The following is a 13,396-nucleotide window of genomic DNA, read 5'->3' as shown; positions in this document are numbered from 1 at the left end:
TAAGAGATATTAATGACCAATGATTGCTAATTCCAGTTATTTTGTTGTTGGTGGTGGTAGTAGTGGTAGTGTGTCTTTATGTGTGTGTGTATCTGTCTATCTGTCTGTCTTGGTCTTTATGTGTTTTTCACTTCTTTTGATTTTGCTGATGTAAGACTATTCTTTCCTGTGTATTCATGGGTGTGGTTAACCTCCTTAGGATTGGAGTTTTTCTTCTAATACTTTCTATAGGGCTGGATTTGTGGATAGGTAATGTTTAAATTGACTTTGACATGGAATATTTTGTTTTTCTCCATCTATGATGATTGAAAGTTTTGCTGGGTATAGTAGTCTGAGTTGGCATTTATGGTCTTCATGGGTCCACATAACATCTGCCCAGAATGAATTTAGGGTCTCTACTGAGAAGTTAGGTGAAATCCTAATAGGTGTATATTAATATGTTATTGCCTTTTTCCTTTGCAGCTTTCAATATTCTTTCTTTGTTCTGTCTGTTTAGTGTTTTGATTATTATGTAGTGGTGGGAGGGGACAACTTTCTTTTCTGGTCCAATCTATTTGGTGTTCTGTAAGCTTCTTGTACCTCTATAGGCATTTTTTTTGTTCATTTGTTTTTTGTTTGTTTGTTTGTTTTGTTTTTTTAGGTTGGGAAAATTTTCTTCAATGATTTTAATAAATATATTCTCTGGGATTTTGAGCTGGGATTCTCTTCCTTCTTCTATTCCTATTATTTATAGGTTTGGTCTTTTCATAGAGGCCCAGGTGTTAGGAACTTTTTAAATTAACATTTTCTTTGACTGCTATATCAGCTTCTTCTATCGTATCTCCAATGCCCAAGATTTGCTTTTCTGTATGTTATATTCTGTTGGTGATACTTGAGTCTGTTGTTTCTGGTTGCTTACCTATATTTTCCATCTTCAGGATTCCCTCAGTTTGTGTTTTCTTTATTGTTTCTATTTCCATTTTCAGGTCTTAATGGTTTTATTCGTTTCCTTCACCTGTTTGTGTTTTCTTGGATTTGTTTTTTTTCTTTTTTATCTTCTTTCTTCTTCTTTTCTTTTTCTTTTTTCTTTCTTTTTTTGTTTGTTTTGTTTTGTTTTTTGTTTTTTTGAGGCAGGCTTTCTCTGTGTAACACCTCTGGCTGTCCTGGAATTGGCTTTGGAGACAAGGCTGCCTTGAATAGGAGATCCACCTGCCTCTGCCTCATGAGTACTGGGATTGAAGGTATGCATCACCACTGACAGGTTCCTGGATTTCTTTAATCAATTTGTTCATTCCCTCTTTAATAGCTGCTGTTATCTTCTTAAGATTGAATTTAAGGTCATTTTCTTGTGCTTCCACTGTGTTGTAATATCCAGGGCTCAATCTAATAGGATAGCTGGTTTCTGGTGGTACCACATTGCCCTAGGTGTTGTTGATTGTGTTCTTTTGCTAGCCTCTAGTCATCAGGGTTTGGAGTTATTATCAGGTTAGGTGCTGATTGATAAGTTTATCTTTGTTGGATGGATGCTTGATGAATATTTTCCACATTGCTTTCTGTTTCCTCTTGGGTCTTCTAGTCTGAGTAGCATGTGGTTCTGGTGACCAGCAAGTCTTCATGTCCAGTACTATGTGTCTGCTGGGGTAATCATGGCCTCTTTAGCCTCTGGGATTCTGGGCACTCACTTTTCTTTTGAGGTACTGGGGTTCTGGATACCAGTGTGGTCTCTGCTGTTCCAGGTACCTGGGATTCCTAGGTTCCTAATACCAGTGTGGCCTCCAGTAGAGCTGGAGTCTTCTGCAAGGGGTTGTGGGCAGGATATGGATCCCAAAGGAGGAGGTGCTATTGGCAACTGCTGGGAATGGCTTAACAGGTATTTGTGGGCTGTGGGAGGTGTCTTAACTGGGGTTGCTAGTACTGGCAAGGCCTCCAGGAGAGTCTTCTGCCAGGGGTTGTGGGCTAGGATGGAAATATTCTCTTATGGAGAGAAGAGGGACATACTCACAAAACTCATAAGAAAATTATAAAAACTCACAAGAATTTAGAAAACCCATGGCTCTTTCTGCAAGATCATAGAGCTATAACAATTACTGAAATAGAGGAGACTTCACTGCAGTTATCTTAGTGACACAGACTCCGTGGGACTCATTGGTGCTATAGCGAGTGTACTGAAGATGGAGCTCACTCAGGCACCTGTGCTTGTGAAAGTAGCGTCACAAATTCCTCCAAGAATCTCACTGGTATTGCAAGCTGGACAGGGGTAGTTATTTTTTCAAGTCTGTTATGACTGCCCTGTTAGGGTTAAACAGACATTGTCCACAGGGAAGTCATGCAACAATGAAACAGGCTCAAGAGGCAAAATTGGGGCAGCACAGATCAGTAGTTTAAGGTTTATGGAGAGCATGTCCATAAAGGACAACACAGAGGTTTGGCTGACATAACCATACTGTGTGTTTAGTATGCTAGCAACCTGGGTTAATAGTACATTGAAATTAATATTTTAAAAAATCCATATAAAACTCAAGTGTAGCATATGACTGTTGAAACACAGTCCAAGAACATAATCATGTGAGGAGATTTTTTAGTGCTGGTGAGAAAACTCCAAAAAATGTAGACAATGGTCTTGTGATTTCAGTTTCTTCAAAAACAAGGAATTATTCTTGGATTATGCTTGAGTTCCCTTCCCAGGCATAACATATAGGAATGAGTTTACTTCAGATTATTCATTAAAACTGGATATTGTTATTCGTTTATATGCCTGTGTGGATAAACTTTTTTTTCCATGTGTGGCTTATCCACCACCTGTGGCTTGCCCTTGTGATTATACAATTTACTCATGTGACTCCTTTTAACCTTCAGACTATAAATTGTCGAGTGCTCTAAAAAAAAGTTGACTGTTGCATGAGATTTCAGTCCATCGCATTTATTGGCCCCACTCTTCCAGGTCCTGTTACCTCTAATGCAGTAAACATATCACCACTAAAACTAAAATTAATAATGATTTCTACAGATATCTGTGATACTTCTCATAAACAAATCTGGACTTTGCAACTCAGATTTTTGCCCTATTGCTTCAGTGCTTCATAACCCCTTTACTTTCCTGACATTGTTGAAAGACTTCCACTTCTTTCATTTAAAAAATTAATTGAAATATTACGTCAGTTTCCCTTTCCTACAACTACCTCCATCCCCACATACCCTCTCAAATTGATGGCCTTTGTTATTTGATTATTATCATTACATACACATATGAGGGTGTACATAAATATATAAATACAACTGCTGAGTCTGGTTGGTGTTGCTTTGCTGTATATGATATTGGAGCTGATGGCTTTGTAATGGATAACACAATTGGGAACTCATCTCATGGAAAGACTAATTCATCCTCTCCCAGCTGTCAATAGTTGCCTGAAGTTCTCTGTCTAGGGGTGGGACCCCATGAGATTACCCCCTTCAACATTAGCGTGCCTATTGGTATCATCATTGTTCAAGTGTTGTTTTCTTACATTGTTGTATGAAGATGTTTTCCCCTTCCATATTTTCTGTGATCCTGCAGAGTGGGGTGCTGTGCTTGTTAGTTTTGGTACTGGCTAACCCTTGCCTCCAATGTATCCAACCACCTCAGGCTCCACCAGCCACTTGAAAGGGGTTACTTCCTTTCAGAATGACCTATGGTCTTCAGCAATAATCACATCCAGGTAGAGAGGGATAAGGAAAAGACAATATGTGTATGTGGGAGCTGAAGAGCTCCTGAATTTGGAACAACCAACAGCCTCTCAGGGAAAGATGATGCCATATGCTCATCCTCCAGAAATCTATGTACCATTGAGATGGAAGTTTATAGGTCTGCCTTTATTACTCAAAGTACATGGCCACTCCTCCCTCACTTTAGCCCCCATATCCCCATGAGGCAGTCTCTTCACAGATTTTGTACACTGGACAAATTACATAGAAGGCAAAGTGTGTCAAAGTGACTAGTGGGGCTGTAGCTCATACTGTCTTGCTTATCTTTAGGGGTAATAATGGAGGATCCAGCAATCCTCTTCCCTCCACCCCTCCCCCTGCTCCCAGTCACTAACTGATGGGTCCCAGACAAAATTTGATTAAGTCTCCAACAGAGCAAGATCCCTATGGGAACCTGCACACATATGAAGATGTGATTCTATTTCTCAAGTCCTGCCCAATCCAGTAGCTTGCCAAATTCTCCTGCCCCCTTGTCAGACATCTTTTGAAACCAACTAGGATGGTAGCTTTTCAAATGAACTTCTATAACAATAATTCTAAACCTTCCTAATGTTGTAACCCTTTAATATAGTTCCATGTGTTGAGGAACCATAAATTATTTTCATTGCTACTTCATAATTGTTATTTAGCTACCATTAAAAATTGTAATGTGGCCGGGTGGTGGTGGCATATGCCTTTAATCCCAGTACTCGGGAGGCAGAAGCAAGTGGATCTTTGTGAGTTCAAGGCCAGCCTGGTCTACAGAGCAAGATCCACGAAAGGCACAAAGCTACACAGAGAAACCCTGTCTCGTAAAACCAAAAAAAAAAAAAAAAAAAAAAAAAAAAAAAAAAAAAACATTGTAATGTAAATAACTGTATTTTCTGATGGTTTTAGGTGACTCCTCTGAAAGGGTTTTTTGACCCCCAAATTGGTCACATCCCCCAGGATGCAAACCACTGTTCTAGTACATCCTGTGTCCTACAGGACTGTGAGATACCATAGTTCTTAGGGTCTGACAGCTGCTGGGTCTCAGAGTTCCTCAATCTTGTGCTAGAGCTTTGGGAAGCTTACAGAAGACTTCATGTGCTGATCCAGAATGGCTGCTCACTACTTTACTTGGATTCAGATGGGGTTGGGGTGGGACAGAGGACTCTAACAGGAGGTTGGTCCAGTAGGTAGTACAGATCCAGGATGAGAGGGAGTGTATGTCTCACTGTGGTCTAAGGAGAAGAGTACTCCAAGAAAGACAGTGCTATGTGTTGTTGGCAGAGTAGGCATATAACTTGCAGTTCTGGGGTACAGTTATGACAGAAAGAGAAATAGAACTGCGGGACCCTTCTTTCTATCATGAGAGTAGCACTAGGTGAGTAGCTACATGGGAAACAGATGCCAGTCAGAGAACTTCCTTCCTAGAGTTACGGTGAAGTCACTGCTAGTTCCCAGACACAAACCTGGTCCACCTTGACCAGCAAGATTGTTAAGTATCTTTGGTGGGTGTGTGGGGTTGGTGATGAGCCAAAGTGGAGACCATGGTAGAGGAAGGACTCTGGGGAAAGAAAGGACATACTTCCCAGGTGTTTTGGGAGTTGTGCTTGGGGCCACATCCTGATGTGGATGTTCATGCCTAGACAGGCAGGGACTCTCCAGCCTGGGTAGCAGCCAGGGCCAGAATATTTCTTCCCCATGGGCAGAGGACAGAAAGGTGGAGAGGTCATTAATGTACAGCTCTACAGGGAGCAGTGGCACAAGGACAGGAACACTGCCCAGTATGAGGAGTTTCACCCTGAGGATAGGGTCAAGTCAAGAGAGTAGGAGGAGAAAAAATGAGCATGGATTGAGAAACTGTAGATGAAGATGAGATCTAAAGCATAGTAGCTTACTAGGGCTCTGAGAGGACAGAAAAAGACTGGACAGAGAGGAATTGAGTGTGAGGATGGAACTGAAGCTGTGTAGACAGAAGTTTGTTATAGAGAAATTAAGTAAATGGACATAAAAAAAAAACTAGTGTACATAGATTTTTTTTTTCCTCAGATAACCTCACACTGGATGTAGTGTCTTCCCCAGAACTCTGGGAAGGATTTTTTCAGGGCAGGCCCCTGGGAAAATTCCAATAACAGAGACCTTAGGTTGTCAAAGTCACTGAAGAGTTGAGAGACAGACTAGTGGCCCTAGACTCCAGGATCCTTCCTGCTTAGGGTATGATCCTGATAGATAGATATACTATCTCCTTATACCTGCCTGCATGCTTCTACCTTGTTCCTTTCTCTCTAGCCATGCAACTCTGCCTTACCATCTACAGAAACTCTGCCTTGTTCTCTTCTCCTCTGGCCATGTGACTCTGCCTGACCAGGAATCCTGCCTCCCCTTCACTATCACCTGGATCTGCAAAAACCACTTTGTTCTGAGTCAAATGCTCTGGAATGCCATTTGGCCAGTCTGGGGAAGGAAAGTCTGAGCTTCATTTGCACAAGAAACAAAGCTATGCATCTACAGTCCATCTGTCTCCTAGGCTCTGTAGAGGTGTTACCTAGTAGATCAGCAGTAGGTCTGAGAGGCTTATATTGTTTGCCATTTGGCCTAGTAGTATATGAGTACACAAGAAATTCATAGCAAGAAACAGCTGAATATTAAAAGCTGAATATCATCAATTATTCCTTGATATTTGACTTTCCTCTAGAATTTCCTTGACCCTTCTAGGTATAGCTTTATTATATACAGCTGACTCTCTATTAAAATACTTGTTAGGTCCCAACCATACAAACTGTTATTCATTCAGGACATCTTAGACCCCAGGAAATGGTACTTGGCAGATCACTACTTAGAACCTACATCCTGTGTGGTTGTGCACTGGGAGCCATATCTGCAGTTGTCCCTAACAGTCACTGTCCAGCTGAACCTTCTCCCTCAGATCTTGAACACTGTACAGGCACCACAATGTGTCCAGATCATAGATATCAATCAAATGTACCATGCTAAGTATTATAGTCCCTGGTGACAACATGTAGCTGCTGCATATCCCTCTGGTTTCTGGTAGTGGAGAACATACAGGAAATGGGGTATCTGGGATCCTACATATGAATTCTCCCACATAGACTTTATACTCAAATCATTTGCATTCACTGTAGAAAATGTAGTGGTCCATCACTGGCAGCTCATAGAAGTATATGAGATATGAGCTCCAAACTATAGATGAACAGAGAAAGTGGGTCTGTAGTGTATTGTTCCAGACACATCATTCTGACCACACTAAGACACAGTCTAGAAGATGTCAGCAATGACCCATGAACTTGGGTCAGAGAGGTCACCCAGGAACCTCTCATGAAGATAAGCAGAGCAGAACTGTTCCAATTCCAGGAGTTAGTCTCTGTAAGGTAGGACCACATGAAGCCAACTAGACTCTGACAGCTAAGGTTAAACAGCCTCTTGACAGAAGCACCTGGGAGATGTACCTTTGGCCAATGCCTGGGGTGCATTATCTTGACTATAACAACTGATGTGGAAAGACCCATTTTAACTGTGGTGGAACTATCCACTAGGCAGCCAACTCTGGATTGTGCAAAATGGAGAAAGCCACCTGAGCACTGGCATGCATAAATATCTCATTCTCCTCTTCTGGCTGTAGATGTAATATAACCAGCTGATTCAAGTGCCAGGTGCCTTAAATTCCCTGCTATGATAGACTGTAATGTACCTTGAACAGTGAACTAAAACAAATCTCCTTTCCCTAATCCTTCAAACAAAGTGTTTTATCACAGCAATAGAAAAATTTCAGACAAGGAGAAAAAAGCACTGCATTAGCTAGGCTTCTCTCTTTTCTCCATCAGGAATTCAACCTGGATGTACTCACCATTAAGCCTGCAACACAAGTAACACACCAGAAGCCTTGCAGAGCCCACACCTGTCCTCTACACAGCTTGCATCATAAGTCAGTGACCTCCATATCCCATATCAATGGCAGCTGCGATTTCAAATAGTTGCTGTGATGGTGTCCTTTACATTAAGAATCTGCTTGTCATTAACACTAAGAGCATAGATGAGAGTGAAGGAAAAGCAAGGAAGATTCCTGGTGGTGACATTCACATAGAAATGATCATGACCTCCATGTTTCCCTTTTTCAGGACTCTCACTACAAAAGGGAATTCTTCCATAGGGCTCTTCCACCCTCTGTTGTTTAAGTCATTCACTGGCCTTCCTGTACCAGTTTCCTGAGACCTATAACAAACAGCCCTGAGTACACCCGAATCTAGGCCATGTTCTCCTCCAGGCTCCAGCGCATGGACAGGGGCCTGAATAAAACATTCCGGAGCCCAGACTGCAGCCACTAACATAGACTGGCCCTATTTCTAAGTCCTGTGTTCATTAAAGTGTGCCTGAAAACTCATGTTTCAGTTAGGCAGAAGGTGTATGTTCCAAAAGCCCCCAAAGTCTTTAGTTCTATATCAAGGTATGAAAGTCCATGTTCCAGAGAAGCATTCTGGTTCTTGTGTGTCAGAGCAACCAGATCGCTTCAGTGTTAGAGCTATGCTAGCCAGGAGAGCTCATGCCTGCTGGTAGAACAGCAGAAGAGACAGCAGAGATTTAGAGAGCAGATAAGACTCCAGGTTGAGGTGCAGTGTTTAAGGCCAAACTCAGAGGACGTAACAGCTCATGAGTGCTAGATCCAGCTCTCAGGATCTATACAATACTCAACCCTTCCATCTACCCCTGTCCACTATCCCTATCTCTTTCTTGACCTTGTCTTCTGAAAAGAGGGACAGGTCATCCTGGGCCTGTAGCACAGCTACCAGGATAAACAGTCTGACAGTCAGGAGCAGGCTCTTCATTTTAGTCTCTGTCCTCTAGAGAAGGCACATCATTTGAGTGACATGATGAGGCTATGCTGTTTCCTCAGAGAATGCCCTTTACGGCCACAAATGGCATGACCACACCCCTCCTAGCCAAGTTCATATCCATTGCAGTCTTGGAGATTATTGTCGTTGAGATCTGGTGATTGTTCTGTGCAAACTGCAGATAAAAGACACAATTCCCTGTAATATCTGCACCTTCCAAGGTTACCACAAACAAATAACCCACTACACTTGGTAAAATAATTTGGTACATGAGTAGAGAACAAACATGAGGGATGGGATGGCCACGGCCTCCTTCTGTTACTCTTGCATCCCTGTGTTTGATCTCTAGCTACCCTTGTCTTCCTTGGCCATCTTATCTAGAAGCTGGCTTCTTTTTCATTGAAGCTGAGGAAAGAACTGAGCTTCTTAACCACTTACAATCCTGCCAGTACGCTGAGTGCAAGCTCTGCACTAAGAGCCCACCACATTGCCTTACGCTACTGGCTATGCACCTACTCTTGCCAGGAGTCATAGCCGGGGTCATCGTTGTAGACTCATGGAAGTTTACCTTGTACTGGGCTTCTACTTGACTCTGTAAAGTCCCCTTTCCAGTCACCTTTCTCAGCACTCTCTCCCTCCACCCGTGTCCCCAACCTGATACCTCAAGTTCCCAGTACAACCAGGAGATATCCTCTATTTCTCTGTCCGAAGAGATTCATGCATCCCTTCTTAGGTTTTTCTTTTTAGCTAGCCTCTCTGGGTCTGAGAATTGTAGCATAGTTATCCTTTACTTTATAGTTAATATCCACTTATGAGTGAGTTAATACAATGTTTGTCTTTCTGAGTCTGGGTAACCAAACTCAGAATGATTTTTTTTCTAGTTCTATCTCTTTGCCTTCAAATTTCCTGATGTCATTGTTTTTAACAGCTGGGTAGTACTCCACTGTTTTTCTGTTTCCGTTCTTCTGCTGAGAGACATCTAGGTTGTTTCCAGGTTCCAACCATTCAAATAAAGGTGCTATGAACATAGTTATCCAAGTGTCCTTGTGGTATGATTGAGCATTCTTTGGGCACGTGTCCAAGAGTGGTATCATTGGGTCTTGAAGTAGATTGATTTTTCTGAGAAACCACCATATTGATTTCCCAAGTGGCTTTACAAGTTCTCACTCCCACCATCAATGGAGGAGTGTTCCCTTGCTCCACATACTCTCCAGCATAAACTGTCATTTGTGTTTTTGATCTTAGCCATTCTGACAGTTGTAAGATGGAATCTCAGCATTCTTTTGATTTGCATTTCCCAAATGGCTTAGGATAATGAACATTTCTTTAAGTGTTTCTTAGTCATTTGAGATTCTTCTGTTGAGAATTCTGTTTAGGTCAGTACCACATTTTTAATTTGATTATTTGGCTTTTTGATGTCTATCTTCTTTAGTTATTTACATATTTTAGAGATAAGCCCTCTGTCAGATAGGAGGTTGGTGAAGATCTTTTCCCATTCTGATAGCTGTAAGGCATTTATTTTCATGAACCTCCACTTTTCTGGTGGCAGTTCCTGCAGGGATTCCCAGCTTCACAGTTATAGCCTTCATTGTTTCTGGTCATGCCCTTCACTACCATTGACTTTTAACCTCATCTTGGCCACCCCTTCTCTGTCTTGCTAATTACTATGTACCTCACTGTAGGCTGAAGTTTCTGTCCCACCAGCAGCTGCCAAATAAACGCACAGAGGCTTATATTAATTACAAATGCTCAGCCAATAGCTCAGGCTTGTTACTAGCTAACTCTTACATTTTAAATTAACCCATATTCTTTATCTATGTTACATGGCTTGGTGTCTTTTTCTGTATGGCATGCCCATCTCACTTCTCTCTGCTTCTCTTGTGACTCCAGACTCTCCCCTTCTTCTCCCAGCACCCTCTGTATCTCGCTCTCTGCCCTATACTTCTACCTGTTTGGATTTTGGCTAGTCAGCTCCTTTATTAAACCAATCACAATGTACAAATCTTTACAGTGTACAAAAATATTATTCCACAGCACCTCACTGCAAGGGACAAAGTCTGGACTTCCCCCAGTATTTGCAGATGAAGAGTTTTTTATATCACCTCCTATAGCACCATGCAGAAGCCTGGAATTGAGGTGTGTCCTAGTTTGGTTTCTATTGATGTGGTAAAACACCCTGTCTCAAAGCAACTAGTGAATAAAGGGTTTATTTCAATTTACAGTTCATAATCCATCATCCAGGGAAGTCATGGCATGCAAAGACCATTTAGGAGTGCAGCTTACTGACTTGCTCCTTATAGCTTGCTCATTCTGCTTTCTTAAAGCACCAAGGGCTACTAGTCCAGTGGCAGCATTGCTCACAGTCAGCTGGAGAATTTCACATCAACCACCAATTAAGAAAATACACTACAGGCTTGGCCTTGTCTCAACTGAAGTTCACTCTTCCCAAAAGATTCTAGCTTGTATCAAGTAGATATAAAATTAGCTAAAATGGGATTCATCTAAAACTCCTTGAGGGTAGTAGAGTATGAATATCAATAACACTTGGAAGATAAACTGCATTGTGTGTTCTAGAGATTGTTTTCCTAAACACAATTATTTTAGTCATTTTAGATCCACTAATTTTATGTGTGTGAATCTTTTTCCTATGTGTATTTATGTGTCCCACATGGTTGCCCAGTACATGAGGAAGTCAAAGGAAGGCATCAGATGCCCTTGGAACTGGAGTTAGAGTCAGTTGTGAGCTTCCATATGGGTACTATGAAGGGAGCTGAAGTCCTCTACAAGAGCTAAACATGCTCTTAACAGAAAAGCCATCTCTCTAGCCCCTCACTAATTATTTTAGAAGTTCTGTTTCCATAACTCTGAATGATCAGCTGTAGAATAAACTCATTTTAAAGCCTAAGCTCATCAGTACAAGAAATGCACTGTAGTTGAAGTAGAAGATGACTGACCCTCTTGGGCCTCTTGCACTTGTTGAATATAGTACATGTCACAGTAATCATAGCTCCCACTTCTGGTGCCTGTATCTCTCTTTTCTGTCTTTCCAGTGACACACTTTGGTGAAGCTCAGATGTTCTGTGAATTACTATAGCTAATTAAGGCAGTTCCTAATTAAATAAAAGAAGCTTGGTGTGGAGGAGCACACCAACAATTCCAACACTGGGAGGCAGAGGCAGCAGGATCAGGAGTTCAGTGCCAGCTGCAGATGAATACTATTTTTATGCTATCCTCAGTTACATTGGATTCTGTCTTTAAAAAAAGATCAGTTTAATGATTAAAGCAGAAAAATTCTGAGTCATGTCAAATATTCAGTGCTGGAAAACCATCTGACAAGATTCTGGTTCAGAACTCTTAGAAGAAGAGTCTCTTCCTATGTTGATGAAGAGTTTCTACAAAAGATCTGCAGCCTGTGTCATTCCTTCTGTGCAATACAGCACCCTCTGCAGCCTCTAGGACAAGTGAGTATGTCTACTCTCCCTGTGTACATGTATATCAATGCAAAAAATTCCAACTACAGATTTAGGGTTAAAGAGAGAATAAAAGATATACAGGAAGAAATAAGACCCTATATGTGGATGGTGGGATTGTGTCTGTGGAAGGATCCAATGAGTCTAAAACAGAATTTGAAATGGCAAATGACTTAACCAAGGTTCCCGGAGGTAACACCTTCCCCTCCATGGTGGAACCAGCCACATAGAAGAGATCCCACCCCAAAATGGTTTCTTCCTTTGATTTCCTGCTACCCTCAGTTAGTGTCTCTAGCTCTCCTTACACTCCATTGTTAAGGGTTCATTGTATTCACTATCCCTGCTCAGTCTACTGTGTGCTCCTATCTCCTGATTACTTTAGTATATTTTATTACAAGTATGGCACATGCTACAAGGAACCCCAAATGTAACAAGCTGAACAAGTTGAAAGGTTTTAGATTAAATGGAATGGTCTGAGTTGTTGTGGAATATTATTTTAAGATGTGTTTATAAACATTTGTTTATACTATGGAGAATTTGTTTAATGATCCAAAGATGTGTTAGATTCTTTTATGTTGCATTCATTTAACTCCATGAAGCTGTGTTACTTTGCCTGTGTAAACCATCTGATTGGTCTAATAAAGAGCTGAAAGGTCAATAGCTTAGCAGGGAAGGATAGGTGGGGCTTGCAGGCAGAAAGAATAAAATAAGAGGAGAAATTTGGGCTGCCCCAGTTTCCAGCTAGCAGGGAAGACTGCTGTGGGCAGGTTTCCCCACCAATAATACCCCACATAGGACCCTGCAATCTACGAGGCCCACTCCCTACCCCAAACCCACCCATCACCCTGTGACCTCAATAGCTTCCTGAAACACAGAAACCACCAGCTCTGATTGGACCAAGAAGTGAGTGATTCTTCTCCCACCCAGAGAGTTCTGCCTCTGGGATCTAGGCCCTAGGGTACAACCCATGCCCCAGAACCCCCACCCATTGCTGCCTCAGTTGCCAGCCAGCAGGAGGCTTCCCCACAAACACCCTCCATTGGACCCTGCAATCTATAAGACCCACTCCCTATCCCATATCCACCCATCCCCATACAACTTCAGCAGCTTCCTGAGACACAGAATCTGCCAGCTCCAATTAGACCAAGAGCTACAATTAGACCAATAATGGCCCCCTGAAACACAGACACAGCAAGCACAGATTGGACCAAGAGCAGCTCCCTCAAACACAGACACCTCTGACAAGTACTGGAGGAAGAGATGGGTAGACACCAGTGCAAAAATACATACAACAACATAAAGAGCAATATGGCACCACCAGAACCTAGCAGTTCTTCAATAGTAAGACCTGAACATCACAACATAGAAGAAGTAGAAGAAAGAGACCTTAAAAAT

This window comes from Peromyscus eremicus, chromosome 4 (genome assembly GCF_949786415.1).
Source record: "Peromyscus eremicus chromosome 4, PerEre_H2_v1, whole genome shotgun sequence".
Classification (NCBI taxonomy): Eukaryota; Metazoa; Chordata; class Mammalia; order Rodentia; family Cricetidae; genus Peromyscus; species Peromyscus eremicus.
Note: the sequence above shows the minus strand (reverse complement) of the source record.